The sequence below is a fragment of the Bombus affinis genome, chromosome 16 (genome assembly GCF_024516045.1).
Source record: "Bombus affinis isolate iyBomAffi1 chromosome 16, iyBomAffi1.2, whole genome shotgun sequence".
In the NCBI taxonomy this organism is placed as follows: Eukaryota; Metazoa; Arthropoda; class Insecta; order Hymenoptera; family Apidae; genus Bombus; species Bombus affinis.
This window is the reverse complement of record NC_066359.1, coordinates 178,587-200,378: the sequence shown is the minus strand read 5'-3', so window position 1 is coordinate 200,378 and position 21,792 is coordinate 178,587. Positions and strand designations below refer to the sequence as shown.

Here is a 21,792-nt window from a genome sequence, read left to right as displayed (position 1 = left end):
GATTGCAGTACTTCTGCGTGTGGCCGTACCTTTGACACCTCTTGCATTGTATTATTTCTTTCTTTACAAGAGGTGGCTCGAACTTAACTATGGAGTTCATCAGCCGATTGATATTGTAGATTTCTTTATTGTTTGTTTTTTGTTTTAGGTCTATAAAAAATAAGGATAGTGGGTTTTTTGTGATTCTATGCCTAATGTTACTGATGTTAGTTACTTCGTGGCCGTGATTTGACAGTTCGCATTTTAGTTCGTCTAGATCGACTGAGTGATGGATATTGCGCAGCACCACTCGAAATGGTCTTTCTTGTTTGAGCTGGTATGTGTGGAATTTGGCGTTTAACGTTTTTAATAGCTTGGTAAACTTTCTATAGGCGTCTGGGTGGGACGGCAGTATTTTCACTTGGTTGTTGTTAATCTTTAGCTTGTAGTCTTCTTTGCTGATGTCTTTTTCGATAGTTTTAATCATTGACTGTATGTCGATTACGTCGTTAATGAATATCGGTGGGGGAGGGGGAATTCTTTGAGTATGGAGATTATTTACCTCTTCGGTTGTAATCATGGAGTCTTCCGTGGACTCCAGAATTGAGAATCTATTGTAGGTAGTCACTTGGCTGGCTGATGGTTTGGTTTGAATCTTGTTTACATTTGTCTTGGTCGGTTCGAGCTTTCGTTTTTTCGTGTGGTGGTCATTTACCAGGATAGTTGCGTTGCCCTCTTGCCACGGGGGAGGAAATATGGCGGTGTTATAATTTTGCTCCGGGGAGCCTGTTGGAAATGATAGAGCCATCATCGAGCTAGTTAGTTCAGTGTGAAAGAACTAGTCGAGAGGCTGTTAACCCCTGGCTAGGTTAGTTGGATTTGCTTTCGTCAGCTGGGCGTCACGTGGAGTTTTGTGAACTTCACAGGGCACTGGACACACGTCTGCACGTCTCGGCACTCAGCAGCAACTGGATGGTACTTGCTACTTTGTGGACTTTGCCGGGCACGTCTGCACGCCTCGGCGCTCACGAACGAACTGATGGGAGCAATCTGTCACGTGAAAGCGCCTTAAGACCAATACTATACATACTATACACGGCCGACATGCTAACAACTACCAACAGCAAAATGCTGACATTTGCGGGCGACAAAGCTGTACTAGTCAAGCACATTAATCCAGAAACAGCAGTTACATTACCATAAGAGCATATTACAAGAATAGAAAAATGGCTACAAGATAAAGAAATAAAAGCAAACCCCAGTATATGCAACCATATTACATTTACACTACGAAAACGGAAACCACCAAATATCCAATTGGATGGCATGCACATAACGCAAACAAGGCAAGTTAAATACCTAGGACTCCACTTAGACATACAACTTACATGGAAGCAACATATTAAACCAACTATAGACAAAATACGGACAAAAAGAAGAGAAATGTACTGGCCGACTCGTCGAATCTCTAAATTCAGCATGGAACATAAATTACAAATTTACGAAACCAAAATTTATAAAACCAATTTGGAATGAGTCACATAAATAAATTAGAGTCGCTACAATCAAAGATACTCAGAACAATAGTCAAAACCTCATAGTATGTCAGAAATAAGGATATACGCAAACACTTAAAAATGCCAACAGCCAAATCGGCAGATACGCAAAAAATACAAGGAAAAAATGAGAAGACATCCAAACTAGTTTTTTTTACTTATTTATTGAAATTCACAATTTGTCCAATTTGAACATTTGGTAGAATTTTTTAACAGTTATATTAACATGTTGGTGGCTACCCCCAGCGGGGTACCATCATCGCGTTTGCAAAGTTATATCCTTTATGAGGTCTGGTGGGTGCTTCCTTTTTAGCCTTCTGTCCATGTTTATGGTTTTGAACGTTTCCGCAGCTAGCCGGTTTGGGTGTGTTGCTATTCTTGATTTGAATTTTTCTGAGTATCTGCTAATTTCTTCCTTGACCGTTCGGATTCCCAGGTCCCTCCGTATGTCATCATTTCTGACGTACCAAGGTCCGTTTACTATTGTTCTAAGGATTTTAGCTTGTATTATCTCTATTTTGTTTATGTGGCTCATTGCTGCTGTCCCCCATAGTGGTATTCCGTACGTCTAGATTGGTTTTATGATCGTTTTATATATTTTTAATTTATTTTCTATGTTTAATTTGGATTTTCGGCCTGTTAGCCAATGCATTTGCCTCCTTGATTTCTGTATTTTTTCCATTATTGATTTAGTATGTAGTTTCTATGTGAGTTGCGCATCTAAGTGGAGTCCTAGGTATTTGACCTGTGTTGTTTGTGTTATATGCGTGCCGTTCAGAAGGATGTTTGGTGGTATCTTTTTGCGTAGCGTGAATGTAAAGTGGTTGCATTTATTGGGGTTTGCTTTTATTTGTTTTTCTTGTTGCCACTTTTCTATTTTCAGTTCGGCCTGGGCAGGCGACCTAAACGGACGTGCGAAACAGTGCTCCAGTGAAAGTGCGGCAAGAGAGAAGAGATAGGGACAAAGTTAAAGCCAAAAATAGACAAAACGTGGAATCATGCAGATTCCACCAATAAAAATAATTAACTCCGGTGAAACATTTTTCATAAATAAAGCTACAGACTCTACATATGTAGAGAAAAATGATGATATTATGGAAACAACACAATCCGACGGGGAGCAAAACATACCAATACACCAGGAAAAAAGTTGGACGCTGGCAACCTCCAGCAAAAAACGGAAGGTAACCCCGCTCGCAAGCGCGAGGAAAATTGATACATATGAAAAAAAACAATGGCTACAAGATATCAAACTGCACAATCCATTCAGCGCACTGCCAGAAGAGGCAGCAACGGACCCAACGGAAAGTCCGACAAACCGTACACCCAAACTACCACCGATATACGTAGACGCAAAAATAATTGACCCTCTCATCGAACTACTAAACAACATCGCAGGGAAAGACAACTATATCATCAAACAGATAAAAATAGATCAGGTGAAAGTGCAAACCAACACCCCAGAAACATTCAGAAAAATTACAAGATCACTAAAGGAAAAAAATGCCGCATATCACACTTTTCAGCCCAAAACCGACAAAAGCTACAAAGCAGTAATCAGGGGACTACACCCAAAAACAAATACTGGAAAAATAAGTGAAGAACTGGCAAAAATCGGACACCAGGTAAGGTCAATAAATAACATAAACAAATACGATACCAAACAACCATTACCGCTATTCCTAGTTGAACTAGAACCTAAAAACAACAATAAGGAAATATACGATATAGAAAAATTACTAAACACAATAGTAAAAGTGGAGCCACCCAGACATAAAAAAGAAATCCCACAATGCATAAGGTGCCAACAATACGGACACACCAAAAACTATTGTAATAGAACCCCGGCATGCGTTAAATGCGCAAAAAATCATCTCACGACACACTGCCCATCCACGGGAAAAATTGAGGAGGTTAAATGCTACAACTGTAACGGAAACCACCCAGCCAGCTATAAAGGATGTGAAGTAAGAAAACAATTACAACGTAAACTGTTCCCGCCCCTACGAAGCAGAACAATCACTAGCACACAAGCCCAACAGGACAGCACAAATCCTGAAATAATTCCAAGTACAGAGCAAGCAACAAACACCAAACCTATCAGCACCAACACCATTGGTGGTCTAAGCTATGCTCAAATAATCAGCCAATCAACACATACACACAACCAATACCACAGCAATAGTAACAATGACACTGCAGAAATCAAAGAACTGCTCAAACAATCCATAAAGAACACCGAAATGCTAACCAGAATGATAAGCCAACAAAACGCAGTACTAAAACAGCAAACTCAACAAATCACAGTCATGCTACAACTAATTACAAACGTGCTAAGCAAAAAATAAAAACGGACACTCTAAAAATAGCAGCCTGGAACTCAAACGGTCTGCAACAACGGGCCCTCGAAATTAAAACATTCATATACAATAACAATATAGACATACTACCTGTCTCAGAAATACACTTCACTACAAAAAGCTACTTGAAAATACCATACTACACCATATATGATACCAAACACCCCTCAGGAAAAGCTCACGGAGGGACAGCAGTGATAGTCAGAAACGATATCAAACATTATCTACACAGCCAAGTTAACAAAGAATATTTACAAGCAACCACTGTTACAGTTCAAACTAGCAGCAACTACTTCCAGTTGTCAGCAGTATATGTGCCTCCGCGACACGAAATAACAACACAAATGTGGGAAGAATACTTCCAGGACCTAGGGGACAAGTACATCGCAGCGGAAGACTACAACTCAAAGCACACGCTTTGGGGGTCAAGAAACATTACACCTCGAGGTAGAACACTGGAAAAATACATTAGAAATAATAACCTCAATATATTATCCACAGGAACACCGACACATTGGCCGACTGACCTGAACAAAAAACCAGATCTTCTGGACTTTGCAGTTACAAGGGGACTAAACACAAATAAACTAAAAATAACACCCAACCTCGAGCTCAGCTCCGATCATACACCCATAATAATTGAATACAGAAACAAACCAATTCACTATAGCAAACCAGAAACAGTATGCAATAAAACCACCAAATGGCAAACTTTCAAAGAAATAATAGAAAGCAAAATAAACTGCAACATCCCGTTAAAAACTCCTGAACACATAGAACAGGCAGTAGCAACATTGACAGCAACTATTCAGGAAGCAGCAAGGACAACCACTACTCCCGAACCAACCAGCAGACAAACAATAACAATCCCGCAAGAAATACTCGACAAAATCAAAGAAAAAAGAAAAGCATAAGCAAAATGGCAAAAATACAGAACCCGAGAAAACAAAAAACACTTAAACAAACTTGCAAAGGAAATAAAAAACAAAATAAAGGAGCACAACGATAACGAATTCGCAAAGTTCATAGGGACACTCTCCACACACGAGAACACCAACTATTCACTATGGAAAGCCACGAAAAAAATAAGGAAGCCAATAATACCCGTCCCGGCAATCAGAAAAGCAGATAACACATGGGCAAGAAGCAACGAAGAACAAGCTGAAGAATTCTCCAACCACCTCTGCAACACATTCACACCACACATTATCAACAGCAGCAACCTCAAGTCATACGGAGGAGGATCCACAAACCACTACTACCACAGCCGACAAGGAATACACCATACCGAAAACATCGGCACAAGAAATTAGAAACATAATTGATAAAACAAAAAACAACAAAGCGCCAGGAATCGACCTAATCAATGGTAAAATCTTGAAAAACCTTCCGCCAAAAGCAATAAGACTAATGACAATAATATTCAATGCAATTCTAAGAATTCAATACTTCCCCAAACCATGGAAATTAGCACAAATCAAAATGTTACATAAACCAGGCAAAGACCCGCACCAAACTGCATCTTACAGACCAATATCACTGCTCCCAGTATTTTCCAAAATACTGGAAAAGATAATATACGACCGCATAAAACCAATAATAGAGACAAAAAAACTAATACCGGATCACCAATTTGGTTTCAGAAACAAACACTCCACGATAGAGCAAATGCACAGGCTTATAAACGAAATAATAGTAGCACTAGAAAACAAGGAATACTGCACAGCCCTCTTTATAGACATAGAGAAAGCATTCGATAAAATTAACCATGAAAGTCTACTACAAACAATTAGGAAACAATTCCCGGAGCAAATACACCACTTAATAAAATCCTACCTAAGCAGCAGAACCTTCGTAATAAAAATCAAGGACACACATTCTCAAGTTAAAGACATCAAGGCCGGGGTACCACAAGGAAGCGTCCTAGGCCCAATACTATACACATTATACACGGCGAACATACCAATTGGCGAACTACCAACAGCACAGTATTGACATTCGCGGACGACACAGCTATACTAGTCAGGCATACTAACCCAGAAACGGCAATCAAAATTCTACAAGAACATATCATAAAAATAGAAAATTGGCTACAAGAAAAACAATTAAAAGCAAACCCCAATAAATGCAACCATATTACATTCACGCTACGGAAAAAAATACCACCAAACGTCCTATTGAACGGTACGCATATAACGCAAACAAAGCATGTCAAATACCTAGGACTCCACTTAGATCAAAAACTTACCTGGAAACTACATCAAATCAATAGTAGAAAAAATACAGAAAACAAGGAGACAAATGTATTGGCTAACAAGCCGAAAATCCAAACTAAGCACAGAAAATAAAGTAAAAATATATAAAACGATCATAAAACCAATCTGGACGTACGGAATACCACTATGGGGGACGGCAGCAATGAGCCATATAAACAAAATAGAGGTAATACAGGCTAAAATCCTCAGAACAATAGTAAACGGACCTTGGTACGTCAGAAACGAAGATATACGAAGGGACCTGGGAATGCCAACGGTCAAGGAAGAAATCAGCAGATACTCCGAGAAATACAAATCAAGAATAGCAACACACATAAACCGGCTAGCTGCGGAAACATACAAAATCACAAATATGGACAGAAGACTAAAAAGGAAGCACCCAGCAGACCTTATAAAGGACATAACCTAACAAACACGAGGATGGTACCCCGCTGGGGGTAGCCACCAACATGCTAATGTAACCGCTAAAAAATTCCACCAAATGTCCAAATTGGACAAATAGTGAATTTAAATAAATAAATAAAAAAAAAACTTTTCTATTTTTGTGATATGTTCTTGTAGTAATTTGACTGCCGTTTCTGGGTTCGTATGCCTGGCTAGTATAGCTGTGTCGTCCACGAATGTCAGTACTGTGCTATTGGTAGTTGTTGGTATGTTCTGTTTTTTTGCCGTTTTGCTTTCGCTTTCCTTTTTTCTCTAATTTTGTCGAGTATTTCTTGCGGAATTGTTTTTGTTTGTCTGCTGGCTTATTCGGGTGTAGTGGTTGTCCTTGCTGCTTCCTGGATAGTTGCTGTCAATGCTGCTACTGCCTGTTCTATGTGTTCAGGAGTTTTCAACGGGATGTTGCAGTTTATTTTCCTTTATATTATTTCTTTGAAAGTTTGCCATTTGGTGGATTTATTGCATAGTGTTCCTGGTTCGCTATAAAGTATTGGTTTGCTTCTGTATTCAATTATTATGGGTGTATGATCGGAGCTGAGCTCGAGGTTGGGTGTTATTTTTAGTTTGTTTGTGTTTACTCCCCTTGTTACTGCAAAGTCCAGAAGATCTGGTTTTTTGTTCAGGTCAGTCGGTCAATGTGTCGATGTTCCTGTGGATAATATATTGAGGTTATTATTTCTAATGTATTTTTCCAGTGTTGTGCCTCGAGGTGTAGTGTTTCTTGACCCCCATAGCGTGTGCTTTGAGTTGTAATCTCCCGCTGCGATGTACTTGTCCCTTAAGTCCTGGAAGTATTCTTCCCACATTTGTGATGTTATTTTGTGTCGCAGAGGCACATATACTGCTGACAACTGGAAGTAGTTGCTGCTAGTTTGAACTGTAACGGTGGTAGCTTGTAAATATTCCTTATTATCTTGGCTGTGTAGATAATGTTTGATATCGTTTCTGACTATCACTGTTGTCCCTCGGTGCGTTTTTCCTGAGGGGTGTTTGGTATCATATATGGTGTAGTATGGTATTTTCATGTAGCTTTTTGTAGTGAAGTGAGTTTCTGAGACAAGTAGTATGTCTATATTGTTATTGTATATGAATGCTTTGATTTCGAGGGCCCGTTGTTGTAGGCCGTTTGAATTCCAGGCTGCTATTTTTAGAGTGTCCGTTTTTATTTTTTGCTTAGCACGTTTGTAAGTAGTTGTAGCATGACTGTGATTTGTTGGGTTTGCTGTCTGAGTACTGCGTTTTGTTCGCTTATCATTCTGGTTAGCATTTCGGTGTTCTTTATGGATTGTTTGAGCAGTTCTTTGATTTCTGCAGTGTCATTGTACTATTGCTGTGGTATTGGTTGTCTGTGTGTGTCGATTGGCTGGTTACTTGAGCGTAGCTTAGACTACCAATGGTGTTGGTAATGATGGGTTTGGTGTTTGTTGCTTGCTCTGTGTTTGGTATTATTTCGGGTTTTGTGCTGTCCTTTTGGGCTTGTATGTCAGTGATTGTCCTGCTTCGTAGGGGTGGGAACAGTTTGCGTTGTAATTGTTTCCTAGCTTCGCAACCTTTATAACTGGCTGGGTGTTTTCCGTTGCAGTTGTAGCATTTAACCTCCTCTATTTTTCCCGTGGATGGGCAGTGTAACGTAAGATGATTTTTTGCGCATTTAACGCATGCCGGGGTTCTATTGCAATAGTTTTTTGTATGGCCGTATTGTTGGCACCTTATGCATTGTGGGATTTCTTTTTTATGTCTAGGTGGATCCACTTTTACTATTGTGTTTAGTAGTTTTTCTATATCGTATATGTCTTTGTTATTGTTTCTAGGTTCTAGTTCGACTAGGAATAGCGGTAATGGTTGTTTGGTATCATACTTGTTTATGTTGTTTATTGACCTTACCTGGTGTACGATTTTTGCAAGTTCTTCGCTTATTTTGTCGGTATTTGTTTTTGGGTGTAATCCCCTGATTACTGCTCTGTAGCTTTTGTCGGATTTGAGCTGGTAGGTGTGCTACGCTGCATTTTTATCCTTTAGTGATCTTGTCACTTTTCTGAATGTTTCTGGGGTGTTGGTTTGCACTTTCACCTGGTCTATTTTTATCTGTTTGATAACATAGTTATCTTTCCCTGCAGTGTTGTTTAGTAGTTCAATGAGGGGGTCAATTATTTTCGCATCTATGTATATTGGTGGTGGTTTAGGAATGCGGTTTGTCGGACTTTCCGTTGGGTCCGTTGCTGCCTCTTCTGGCAGTGCGCTGAATGAATTATGCAGTTTGATATCCTGAAGCCATTTCTTTTCCAGTGTTTCGGTTTTCCTCACGCTTTCGAACGGGGTTACCTTGCGTTGTTTGCTTGAAGTTACCACCGTCCAGCTTTCTTCGTGGTGTATTGGTTCATTGTTCTCTTCGTCGGTTTGTGTTATTTCCATGTTATCGTCTTTTTTCTCTACATATGTAGAGTCTGTAGCTCTATTTATAAAATATGTATCTCCTGAGTTGGTTATTTTTATTGGTGGAATCTGCATGATTCCCGTTTTGTCGATGGGCGTTTACTTTGACGCTTTCTCTTCCCTCTTGCCGTACTTTCACTGGAGCACTGTTTCGCACGTCCGTTTAGGTTGCCTGCACAGGTGGAACTGACATGCAGGATGTCCACGATAGTTACAGGATTGGACAGCACCAGATTCCCACTTCATAGAAAACGTTAACTAAAACACACATCCTAGCCTGACAATTAGAACATAAGCACCAGGCGCTTCATAGGGACAACAGACTTGTGGCGGCACTTGACAGCAAATATCACCATTCGACACTAACTAGTGTCGTACGACGGCAGCGCAGTGGTTAGCACCTAAATAACACGTACTTCCCCAGAAAATGGAAAAAGGCCAAACTCATGGCTATTACAGAAAAGGATAAAGACGGTTCATCACCTGCAAACCCATGACCTATAAGCCTCCTCTCCAACGTAAGCAAAGTATATGAAATAGTCATAAACAACCTCCTAGCCGCCTTCTGGTCAAAAAATAAGGTAATACCGGAAAATCAATTCGGCTTCCGGCACAAGCACTCCACAATCCACGCAATAAATAAACTTACGTTGGACATCTGCTGCGCACTTAACGTAAAGTAACGAGTAGCCGCCTGCTTAATACACCCCGAAAAAGCTTTCGACACAGTCTGGATCCCAGGTCTTATATACAAAATGATTAAAAAAAACTTTCCAGAATACTTAATTAAAATAGTCTGAGACATGATAACAAACAAAACATTCTTAATGACCGACGGCTCACACACATCAAGCAAAGAATTCTCCATAGAAAACGGTCTGCAACAAGGAACAGTAAATTCCGCGCTACTTTTCAGTATCTACAAAAGCGACTTACTAAATATCTCTTTAACACTAGGTTTACGGGACCCGTCAATTTGACGGATTTCGAACTTTGAAATGAAATATCTCAAAAACCATAACACCAGTTTTAACCATTTTGCATCGTAAATTAATCATTTCATCTAAAGAATTTATACACAAAATTATTTTTTCCTAGGCTTTCTAATTTTTCAAATCTGTATGTAGTATACCTATCTCTACGGGACCCGTCAAATTGACGGGTAAACGAAAATACGCATTTTTCATTAAAAAATCGATTTATTCAAATTAAGTCTGAAAGGAACAATATTAGGCTTCACGTTTAAATAAATTATTAATAAATAGTCTTTTTTTTAAATTATCACTAAAAAAATAACAATAACGTTAACGGTACAGGGTAATCATATTTATCGAGCACATTTTTTGCAAATACACTGAATTTTGTTTGTGCATTTTCCGCATAAGATCTTTTTGCAATATAAACAATAATTATTACTTCTATTTTTTTGCAATAATCCACTTGGCAACTTTTTCGCACTTCTGACGTTGAAGGTGACAGAAATGAAGCGTCTGATCTTTGGCAAATATTGTCCTTGTTTTCTTCAGTTAATTCTTCGGCTAAACAAAATATGAATTCCTTTCTGGATATTTTCGATCTAGTACACTCTTTACATAGTATCCACGCGTTTATCGCTGCCAAATCTAAAATATTGAAGAAGACTTGAAGGGGCCATCGGAAACTCCTTGCTTTCACGCTACATTTGCGTGCCATTTGGTCAACACCATAGTTTGTTTTATTGTAAAAAGCAATGGTTTCTGGAACACGTTTATAATTATCTTCTATTCGTACACCTGTATGTTTGGTGCTTAGAAGGGGGACTTTTATTTCAGGTTTACTTTTATACACAGTAAGTGTGCAGTTTTCTGATTTATATAAATTTGAGGAAAACAATGTCATCTTGTCCTTTTTTCTCTTGAGCATCGAGTTTCATCTTTCCCCATATAAGGGAAACCATTCAAAATATATTTTGTTTGGACGTCAACTGCTAACCAAAACTTAATGCCAAATTTATGAGGCTTATTCGGTATATATTGCGTAAACCTGCATCAGGCTTTCGTTGGAAATAATTGTTCATCTATTGAGATATTTTCATATGGCTTGTAACAGGCCTGGCTATTACTTATAAATCTGTTCCATATTTCGGATATCAGCGCAAATTTATCTGTTTGTAATCTTTCGGAGGCTTTCAATGATCTCGCTTCATATGCGCCCCGGGTATATAGAATTCCTAGAAAATTACGCAACTCAGCAACTGTGATTGTCCAGTCCTTTTTCAAAACTCGATGCGCCTCGGCTTTAGTGCAATCACTTCCGTGTTTCATTATGTGTCTGTCAATTATCGATTCGAAAGCACTAGTTACATAACCCGACGTAATATTTCTCTTAGCATAGCCAGTAGGTCCTGCGATATCCTTGAATATCATACGAACGGGCGTTCTATCCCTAGATTCGCCTGCATTCAGTTTTATGCACTATGTTCCGTCAATTGCAATTTCAATTTCACCTATTACATTTTGGGATATGCTTGGAATGCTCGTCCTTTCATCCTCGGAGTCAGAACTGAAAAGAATACGCACCCTTTTCTTGTTACGACACACTTTCAAGAAGTGTTCCTCTTCACTATCTGACGCTCCTTCTATCTCTCCACTTTCAATGTATTCAAAGCTTTCACTGTCAGCTTCGCTTTGTCCTAAGTCATACTGATCTGCTTCGGAGGTATCCTCAGAACAATCTTCATTGATGTTGACATTTTGTCCAATATCTTATTATATCTCTTGAATTTACTCATGATTGGTAGAAAAGGAGGATTGTTCAAAATAAGAAAATACTGTGCCCAAATAATGGGAAATGTCTACGATAACTGAAACTTTTGCATACTATCTTTGAAAAACGGATTGTTTATGAAATCAGCTAAGTCGTCAATTTGATGGGTCTCGTAGAGATAGATATACTACAAACAGATTTCAAAAATTAGATAGCATAGGAAAAAATAATTTTGTGCATAAATTCTTTAGATGAAATGATTAATTTACGATGCAAAATGGTTAAAATTAATGCCATGGTTTTTGAGATATTTCATTTCGAAGTTCAAAATCCGTCAAATTGGCGGGTCCCGTAAACCTAGTATTAATGTTATTGTTATTTTTTTAGTGATAATTTAAAAAAAGACTTTTTATTTATTAATCATTTATTTAAACGTGAAGCCTAATATTGTTCCTTTCAGACTTAATTTGAATAAATCGATTTTTTAATGAAAAATGCGTATTTTCGTTTACCCGTCAATTTAACGTGTCCCGTAGAGATAGGTATAAACCTAATGTTAAGGGTCTGTATAATGGTAATGAAGGATGTCGCACGGACCATTTCACGTGACGTAACAGACTCTGTTAGATTATTCAAGTGTGTTTCGACCACTCGCGGAGAGAGACAATCGCGAGGGAGCACTTCGACGGGAGTCGTAAATTCCCGTTACGATTAGATAATCGACGCCACGAAATGATCGATCCCCGATTTCGACTAGGAGAATAGAGGTAGTTAAATTGAATATGACACTGATATAACAAGTTACAAATCACAGTTTATTCCAAAATTTTGTAAAGAAGATAGTTACGTGGGTGCATATGTATGAGTTAAGTAAGTGACTGATCTGAGGGTGTAAACCCGGACAAAAGGATGTTGACTGTTTGAAAAATGGAAAATCAGTGAAGTTCGGTGACGATACTATGGCGGAGGAAAGCCAAGGATGAGTGTGTCTAGCGCACGGGACCATCGGATTTGTTGATGCCAATTTTGGTTAGAAGAGTGGGGGAAATAGGCTTCGTTCTGAATTGGGTATTTGCTATGATGGTGGGTGAGGAAGGATGCTAACCGCCCTCGAGATAAAGTTGCTAGTGGAACGTGAAAAAAGACAACTTTCCCGTGTCAACAGGAGATTAACATGAAAACAACACATCATAGACAAATCGAAGCAACTCAAGGATAAACTTAAAAAATTCTACTGGCTCACTGGCCGATGTTCCAACCTAAGCACGCAGAACAAAATTACACTCTATAAAACCATAATAAAACCTGTCTGGACCTACGGAATCCAACTACAGGGAACAGCAAGTAATTCCAACATTGAAATACTGCAACGCTTTCGATCGAAAACACTAAGATCCCTAATAAATGTACCCTGGTATGTTACCAACGAAGCAATACATCGTGACCTCAAGATACTCACAGTCAAAGAAGAAATAACAAAATGTAATAATAGATATATCAAAAGAGTCAACAAACATCGAAACCCCCTAATTACTAAATTATTTAATACGTCGGACCAGATCCGCAGACTAAGAAAACACTATCCGTTAGATCTAAGCACTAGATTCAACTAGATATTTCTAATAAGTAATATTTACTTATTTATGAGATTATTATTTATAAATTATACTTACCTTAATAAGTTTATTAACTTATTATAAATAATTAGCCATATCACTGTGCCACGCCAGAAAAACTTACTCAAAATTCTCAATGCGAGAATTGATTGTAAAGTACTTGTAAAGAAAAAAAATGCAAAGTTCACTTATACTATTCTCTTCTTACTTTAATGATGTATTGAATTTGTTTGACTTTAATAATTATCCGGATAAAAACGATCGCATTCGCAGACGGGTTTGTTATATACATTAGTCATGAGAAACCCTCAATTATTAACAATTTTTTATTAACAATTTTGTTATTAACAATTTTATTTTATCAACAATTATTATCAATTATTTACACTTATTAACAAAAGGCTAAAAGACTTGTTTAACAAAGTTCAAATATATTTTGCAAATTGGAAGCTTAGGACTAACGTTGACAAGTCTGAAACAGTATTATTTAGATCGTGCATACCTAAATGACATAAACGCAATTATGACATCACTGAGTACTCCCACAAATTTAAACTTTATGATCTCACTTTTATTGCTAAGATGTCGATATTCCATAAGAGCTATTTTAAATACCTAGAAGTTAATATTACCTTCAGGTTCAACGCTGCGATTGGTGATCGCATTAAGATGCAACTAGGAAAATCTAATAGAGCTTTCTTAGTTAATAAGGTATATTATTATATAAAAAATCCTAATACAAAAGTGGAACTCCTTTGTTATAAGATTTTAATTCGGCTTGTTATTTTCTATGCATTCCCCGTGTGATCTTTGCCGTATTCCCCTTGGGCCTTTACCGTAGATTCACATCTTGGATTAGGAAGTATATGAGTAATATATAACTATGCTTTATAATTCTGCAGCAATGTTGAAAATAGATTTGTTTATGCTGAGATTGGCCCGTAAGTACTGGAACTCCATAAGAAATGTTCTCTTTAATTCCCTCATTCCCTACCTTAGTTTTCAGAATGAGTAATATTTCGAGTTATCAAGACGGACTGGATGTTTACCTTGTCAAGCTTTCGTTTATATGGATTCCTTTGGTTCAATCCAGGATGAGTCCTTTATACTTATCATTTATTATCATTACAGATCTATTTATGGTAAAATCATATCTATACTCTAGGTGATCATTATTGGGCTGACCTAAGCCATGTCCAACCTGACTCAATGATTTTTCTAATTTTCATAAATTAAATGTTAGATATTGGTGGCTGAATGGGGACTATCTTTAGTATGATTAATCCTTTCGCTACGAAGCGCACAGAAACAGTGGGTGTAACAGTGGGAGATCGGTCGCAAGGACGGCACGATGCACAGAGAAATATATTATGTGGCTGAGCGTCTAAAGGCGATGTTCGCAGAGAAAGGGTTAAATCATTATACCGTAGTACTTTTATTTGAACACTGTAGTAGTTTTCAACTGTACATCGTTCTTTTATATTGAAGCAAATAAAGATATTAAAACTACAATACATCATAAAATGTATCACGTAACATGTAAAAAGTAACAAATATATTTTGCATAAAAACAAAATATTTGCACAAAATATTAATACACTTGATTGCAATTATTTACTTCTTACTCACTTAATTAAGTACAACTTATACTAAGCAATATTTAAGGTCCAATAAAGCCACAGTGATAGAGTATTTATTTATCATCAATCTCAAAATAATGTTAATAATAAATTTAAAAAAGCCGTCTGTTATATGTTTATAAATGTATTATCGAGCCAATTCTAGCGGCACTGCAAAGCTAGATTGACCCACGACAAAGGTGGAGGAAGCTCTCATCCTCCATCAGATCCCAAAAATCAGTTTAATATTCTGACTTCCCAATGGGAAGTGTATCAGATATTAAGCTGATAAGAACAGATACTACACTTTGATCTTAGCCATAAGGCCGAGAAGCGATAACAATTTTAACTTTGTCTACGAATATAACATCTCTATCTCCTAAATTTTCCAGCGAGAAACGGCACCTTGAAGAAACCACTTAGCGGTGGTATCTTCAAATACTCTAGCCTGATCGCGTTCTACTGACTTTTAGCGACTTTCGGCGTACAGTCTATTTCGTCCGCGAAGCGTGATTTTCCGTCTCCTTATACACTATGAACAACGTCGATCTTTTTTTTTATATTTATTCATTGAAATTCACAATTTGTCTAATTTGGACATTTGATAGTGTAGTATCGGAAAAGGATAGGATTAGGATAATTTAGATTTGTAAAATTCTCTTAATACTGTTTATTTAAGATAAATAAAAATAACAGAGCTTAATTGGACAGAGAACGATAAATGTTCAACTTGAACTAAACGCAAAAATCTTATTCTACTCAAATCACTCTCGCAACTCTATAACTCATCACTAATAACTCTATCACTCACTGACTCTCTCAACTCTACAACTCTACTCTTCGGCTTCTCGACTATCCCTGACCTCTCGATAAAACGTTCTCACTTCTCGATCAACGTTATTTTGTCCTTTTCCTAATCCGGTCCTGTTTTCGTGCCGCAAGGACTAGGTGACTTTAGTCAATAGGTTTTTCTCCTATGTAAACTAACAGCCGAAGGACAGACGACATTGTTTTGGTTAATTTCTAACCAGGTTTTTTCCTCACGATACTACATATCCCTCCTTTCAAACGATACTAACAAAATAAAAAAATGCAAGCTAGAAACAATTAAAATAAAAGCAAACGCTAGCCAGAACGAATCGTTAACAAGGCGTGTAACCACTTATATCAGATTCGCAATATTAGAATCTACAGACGATTCTATGGACGTAGTTGAAGCGTCAACAAATTAACATACACAAAATCCTCCTCCCGCACCAATCTTCATTGATGATGTTATTGACATTCAAACAATGATAAAGTCCACTGAGAAAGATATTAACAAAGAGGATTACATACTAAAAATTAAAAATAATCACGTTAAAATCCTGCCAGCCAATCCAGACTCCTATAAAATACTAATAAAGTTACTAAAAACCCTGAACGCAAACTTCCACACCTAGCAATTTAAACAAGAATGACCTTTTCGAGTGGTACTACGCAACATCCACCACTCGGCTAACTTAGACGAACTGAAGTTCGAACTCCTTAAACTTGGTCATAAAGTAAATAACATCAGCAACATAACACATAGAATCACAAAAAACTCGCTATTCCTATTCTTCATCGATTTAAAGCAAAAGTCAAATAACAAAGAAACCTATAATATCAATCGTTTAATGAATTCTGTAGTAAAAATTGAACCACCTTTTATAAAGTTAACGGTAATATAAAGGTTTTATAACAATCGCCGCTGCGTTAAATGTGCAGGTATTCATCCTACAGATCAATGCACTAAATCTTCAAAAACTCAAGCGAAGTGCATCTTTTGTTAAGGAAAACATCCTGCGAACTATAAAGGTTGCACATCGTACAAAACCTTGTATAAAAATAAGTACCCCAAACCCAGAGTTAAGGATCTAACCAATCAAGTACTTAGTCCACAAAAATTCACTACTTCTCCAACCTCTTATGCACAGATAGTTCAAAAAAATCAAAACAATCCGCAAATCCATAGTGACCATTTTCGAAATAGTGTTCCCAGTTCACAAAACACGGATAAATTCTCTAGACTCGAAAGATTAATCGAGGAACAATCAGAACAAATTAATAACTTATTAACATTATAAACACTCATCATGGATAAATTAATACGTCACGACGCAAAATAAAACCAATACGCATAGCTCTTTGGAATGCCAACGGTCTAGCTCAGCACAAATACGAACTGGAAATCTTCTTAAAACAACAGCAAATCGACGTAATACTCATAACTGAAACTCACTTCACCGACAAAAATTACCTGAAAATAAATGGTTATAACTTCTACGACACCCAACATCCCAGTGGAGAGGCCCACGGCTGTACCGGAATTATTATCGAAACCAGCATTAAGCATTATAAGCTTCCATCGTTCCAGAAGGACTACCTCCAAGCTACAAATGTAGCGATAGAAGATTCCCATGGTACAATCACCACTTCAGCAATATATTTTCCTCCTGACACTCCATTTCTAAAGAAGACTTTGATAACATCTTTGATGCTCTGGGCAATAGATTCAAAGCTGGAGGAGACTATAATGCCAAACATATCCAATGGGGCAGCGGACTTGTCACAGTAAGAGGCAAAAACCTCTTGAAAAGCATAATCACCAACAATCTCAACTACCTCACCACATATGAACCCACATACTGGCCCACTGACACTAACAAAATTCCAGATTTACTTGACTTCTTCATAACCAAAAATATCTCGCCTAGATATATCCAAATCAACTCCTCGGCGGAACTCTCTTCTGACTATCCCCTGTTATAGCAACAGTCAGTTCAACAATTATCGAGAATCCTCCTAGTGGCTTTATTCAAACCAACTCACCAATTGGCAGCTCTTTAATCTTCTTTAATCATTCAACATCAGCCTTAATTTCCCTAAAAATAAATGAAGATACCGAAACAGCCACTTAATGCTTACACACGAGCATAATAAACGCTATCCGCTCCCCCACACCTACTAAGACTTCTATCAGCAACCATGAATATACCCAGTACATATTTAAAAAAATTGCAGAAAAGCGTAGACTAGGAAGAGTATAGCAAACCCATAGAACATGGGATGACAAACGCAAACTAAACAATGCAACTAGGAAGTTAACCCAAATCATAAAAAAATATAAAAATTACTGTTTTCCAAAATATCTCGCCTATTTGTCCCCCACAGCTGACTCCAACTACTCACTACGAAAGGCTTCCAGGAAACTCACGCGCCCCCGCAAATAATCTCTCCAATCCGCCGTCCACAAGGTGGATAGGCGCGTAGCCCTATAGAAAAAGCTAACCTGTTTGCTAAACACTTATCTAACGTATTTAAACCCCATTCCTCCAAAATTGCCGCGAATATTACTGAATACCTGCACTCTCCCTTCCAAATGACTTCTCCTATTGAATCCTTCACTTCCGTAGAAATTATAGAATTAATAAGTCGCCTAAATCCCAGGAAAGCACCGGGGGATGCCCTAATATGCAATAAAGCAATCAAAGAACTTCCCATAAAAGGCGGCGTTCGACAAAGTGTGGCACGAAGGACTTTTGCTCAAAATAAAGAAAATCCTACCACACACCTGCTACTCCATCCTAAAGTCCTACCTAACCAATAGACAATTCATGGTTAAATACTTAGACGCCATAACCGCAACATTTCCAATAGAAGCTGACATACCCCAAGGCAGCGTTCTCGGACTCCTGCTGTTCTCCATCTACACTGCCGATTTACCAATATCAACAGAGGTAACTATGGCAACATTTGTTGACGACACAGCGCTATTAGCTTCCCACGCAGACCCGATAATTGCTTCATCTACTCTCCAGCGGTGTCTCGACTCTGTGGAAAAGTGGTTTCATAAATGGGGCTTCAGAATTAATGAAAACAAATCCACACATGTAATCTTCACGCTGCGAAAACAAACTCAGGTCACCATTAGCAATATAACAATTCCCAACAAGGATTTAGTCAGATATAATACAACCACCAAACCCCCAGTTAACAACCACCAAAACCCATTAGTTACCCAATTACTTCACACGATGGATCAGATCTGCGGACTAAAAAGACAATACCCTTTAGATTTAAGCATCAGATTCAAATAGAATCAAACATACTATAAACTTTTTTAATCCAAGTTACAGTATCACACAAAAATAATTTACTTCGAATTCTCAATGAGAATGGACTGCAAAAAGTCTACCAAATAAAATAAAACAAAAACCTACGATCTCATCAGCGAGTTACACAGCAATCAGTGAATTCTCTACGTTTCAATAAAGAGTTAGTTGAGTAATACTTGTTGTTTCAACGATTCGCGGAGAGACGCGATCGCTAGATAACGCGTCAACGAGAGTCGTAAATTCTCGTTACGATTAAACAATCGACGCCACGAACTGATTGATCCCCTATTTCTATTACGAGAATAGAGGTGGTTAGGTTTGAGTGTATATGAACAACTATACTGGGTTGGTTGATAAAAGTTTAATGAAAATAACGAAACAACAAGTTCAGTCAAAGATCAACAATTAAAAACGAAAAAGATAACAGTCAAGGTTTGTTTAGCGGTTTGCTTATAACGAGATCTATCGCACTTCGCAGCTTGAGACAGACGTTATGTGTTAGATTCGATTCAATGTGTAACGTTCGACGTGTCACAAGGAACTGACTGGCTTTAGATGATTCCTTTGTCTCATGTTTAAGACGACCCCCACTCTACTTAGGTCACGCCACCGTTCGCGCCTATGATCACGTATGTCTGTTCTTGCGTGAAAAACGTAACGGACAAAATTCGACGTTTCCAGAACTCGCTGCTTGACGACAGCTATGCGCTCGTCGATACATTGTATATGATCCGGCGGTCAGATAAAACGATCTGCCTGCGACATTGTAGGGCCGCGAGCGACGGTTAGAAAATACAGCCTGTGGCAAGCCTCGTGGCATAACACTTGTACTGTGGACAAGTAAGTCAAGTACGGCTTAAACTTTGGAAGGAAGCACATTTGATACCCCGCTGACCGTGGATTATCTCTATTGTATAACAACGATGGCTAATTCGAGTGAATATTCGTTACACGCTCCTAACCCTAATGATAACTCAACATATATATTAATTTATGTATGTGATGTATGTGTCGCGGTAGTTTTTATGCGCTATCTTAATTTACGCGGCCATATGTATTTGTTTTTTTTATTTGTTTATTATTACCAGATTACAGATTACATATTTGTGTTTTTCAGAATAAACGCTGAATTCTGGTTGTAGGATGGTTCAGGTAAAAGTACCGATACGCGACGGTACGACATAGCCATGCAATATTTTTTTTTTTTTTTTTTTTTTTTTTTTTTGATTACTTTTGTAACTTAAATTTAAGCCGCTGTTGCGCTGTGCTTATGTAAAATATTTCCATTTCTGTCCTGAAAGTGTCACGACCGGCATACTTCAAATCCGATGGACCGATGATGGAGATAGAGATGTGGCGGCCTTGGCAACAATGTATATCGCCGAAGTGCCTAATGAGTCATCTGTATCCTAACGGTCCTTCCACCGAACGTCCTAGAAGTGTGACAACGGTCACGTACGCCTACAGGGTAGTGGGGATATTAAGGGATGACAAACAAAGAAGAAACAGATGTTACCGAAAGTCAAATTGTAAGAGCTTCAGTCTTGGAAAGTCACGGCTGGAGCTCAGAACAAAATCGCAGTCAGTGTAAATTCAGAAATAAATTCTCTCGTTTTTTTTGTTATCTTAATTTTTTCTTTTCGTTCGAGCCTCCTGCTTTTTATTTTACGTGACATTTTTGGCGATCCTGCCAGGATAGTGAAAAGTGTTTGTTCGGAAACCAAAAGACATTCATCATCTACGGAAGATAGAATTATTTGGGACTACGGTCATCCGCAACAACGAAGTAACTATCACGAACCGAGTGAAGTGACAAAGGAAGGTAAACTGGATTCCTTCGTACGTTACCGTGAAAGAAAATCTAGCTTCAGTAGCCAAGACTCATCTTCGCCCGAAAGCAGGAAGATGTCTAAGACAAACGAATCTCAAACTTCTACCTCAACGGATCCAACGTTGCGAACAATATCGGATAGCATTCAAAAACAGCAAGAGAGTATTGCCCGTTTACAAGAGGATATATTACGTTTGTCTATGCAAAGTGACGAAACAAATAGATACTGGGTAACAGAATTCGGAAGTCTTGGGAGAACCGTCGCAGAGCTACGGACTGGGTTCGGATCCCTTGCGACCGATGATTCTGGTTCCATCATTACCGAAAGCAACGAAAGTAAATCGACGGCGATTAATCGCACCGGGAGTACGGTTAGGGCACGCGAACCGACCGGGTTAACGATTCCAGGCATCCCACCTGCGCACATCGACACCGAACAACCCGAGGTTGAAGAAAGAGGCTATTTTCCACCCGCTCTTTCCACTCTGCGAGTTAAGGATGCAATACGTTGTATTCCAATGCTCAACGGAGACGATGATGTAGGTGTGGAAGAATTTATCAAAGAAGTGAGCAGTATGAAAGATCGTTGCATGGAGCAAGATTTATTGCTAAAAGCAATAAAGGTAGAAAAAATAGTAGGAAAAGCAGCTCAAAGTATCCGCAACATCCCCATTGAGTGCTACAGTGATCTGTACAACGCACTGAGGAACAATGTGGCAGCTCAAGTGACTTCGGAAGAATATCGGGAACAATTAAAAGAGTTGAGACAGGGACGAGAAGAATCAGTGCAGAGTTTT

General features: G+C 38.3%; 1 non-coding gene across 1 annotated transcript; it reads right to left on the bottom strand.

Moving 5' to 3' along the window:
* Nucleotides 1–15,171: 15,171 nt before the first annotated feature.
* Nucleotides 15,172–15,363, bottom strand: LOC126925966 (U2 spliceosomal RNA). Its single transcript, XR_007714201.1, has one exon. It is a non-coding gene; the product is annotated as a U2 spliceosomal RNA (small nuclear RNA).
* Nucleotides 15,364–21,792: the final 6,429 nt, after the last annotated feature.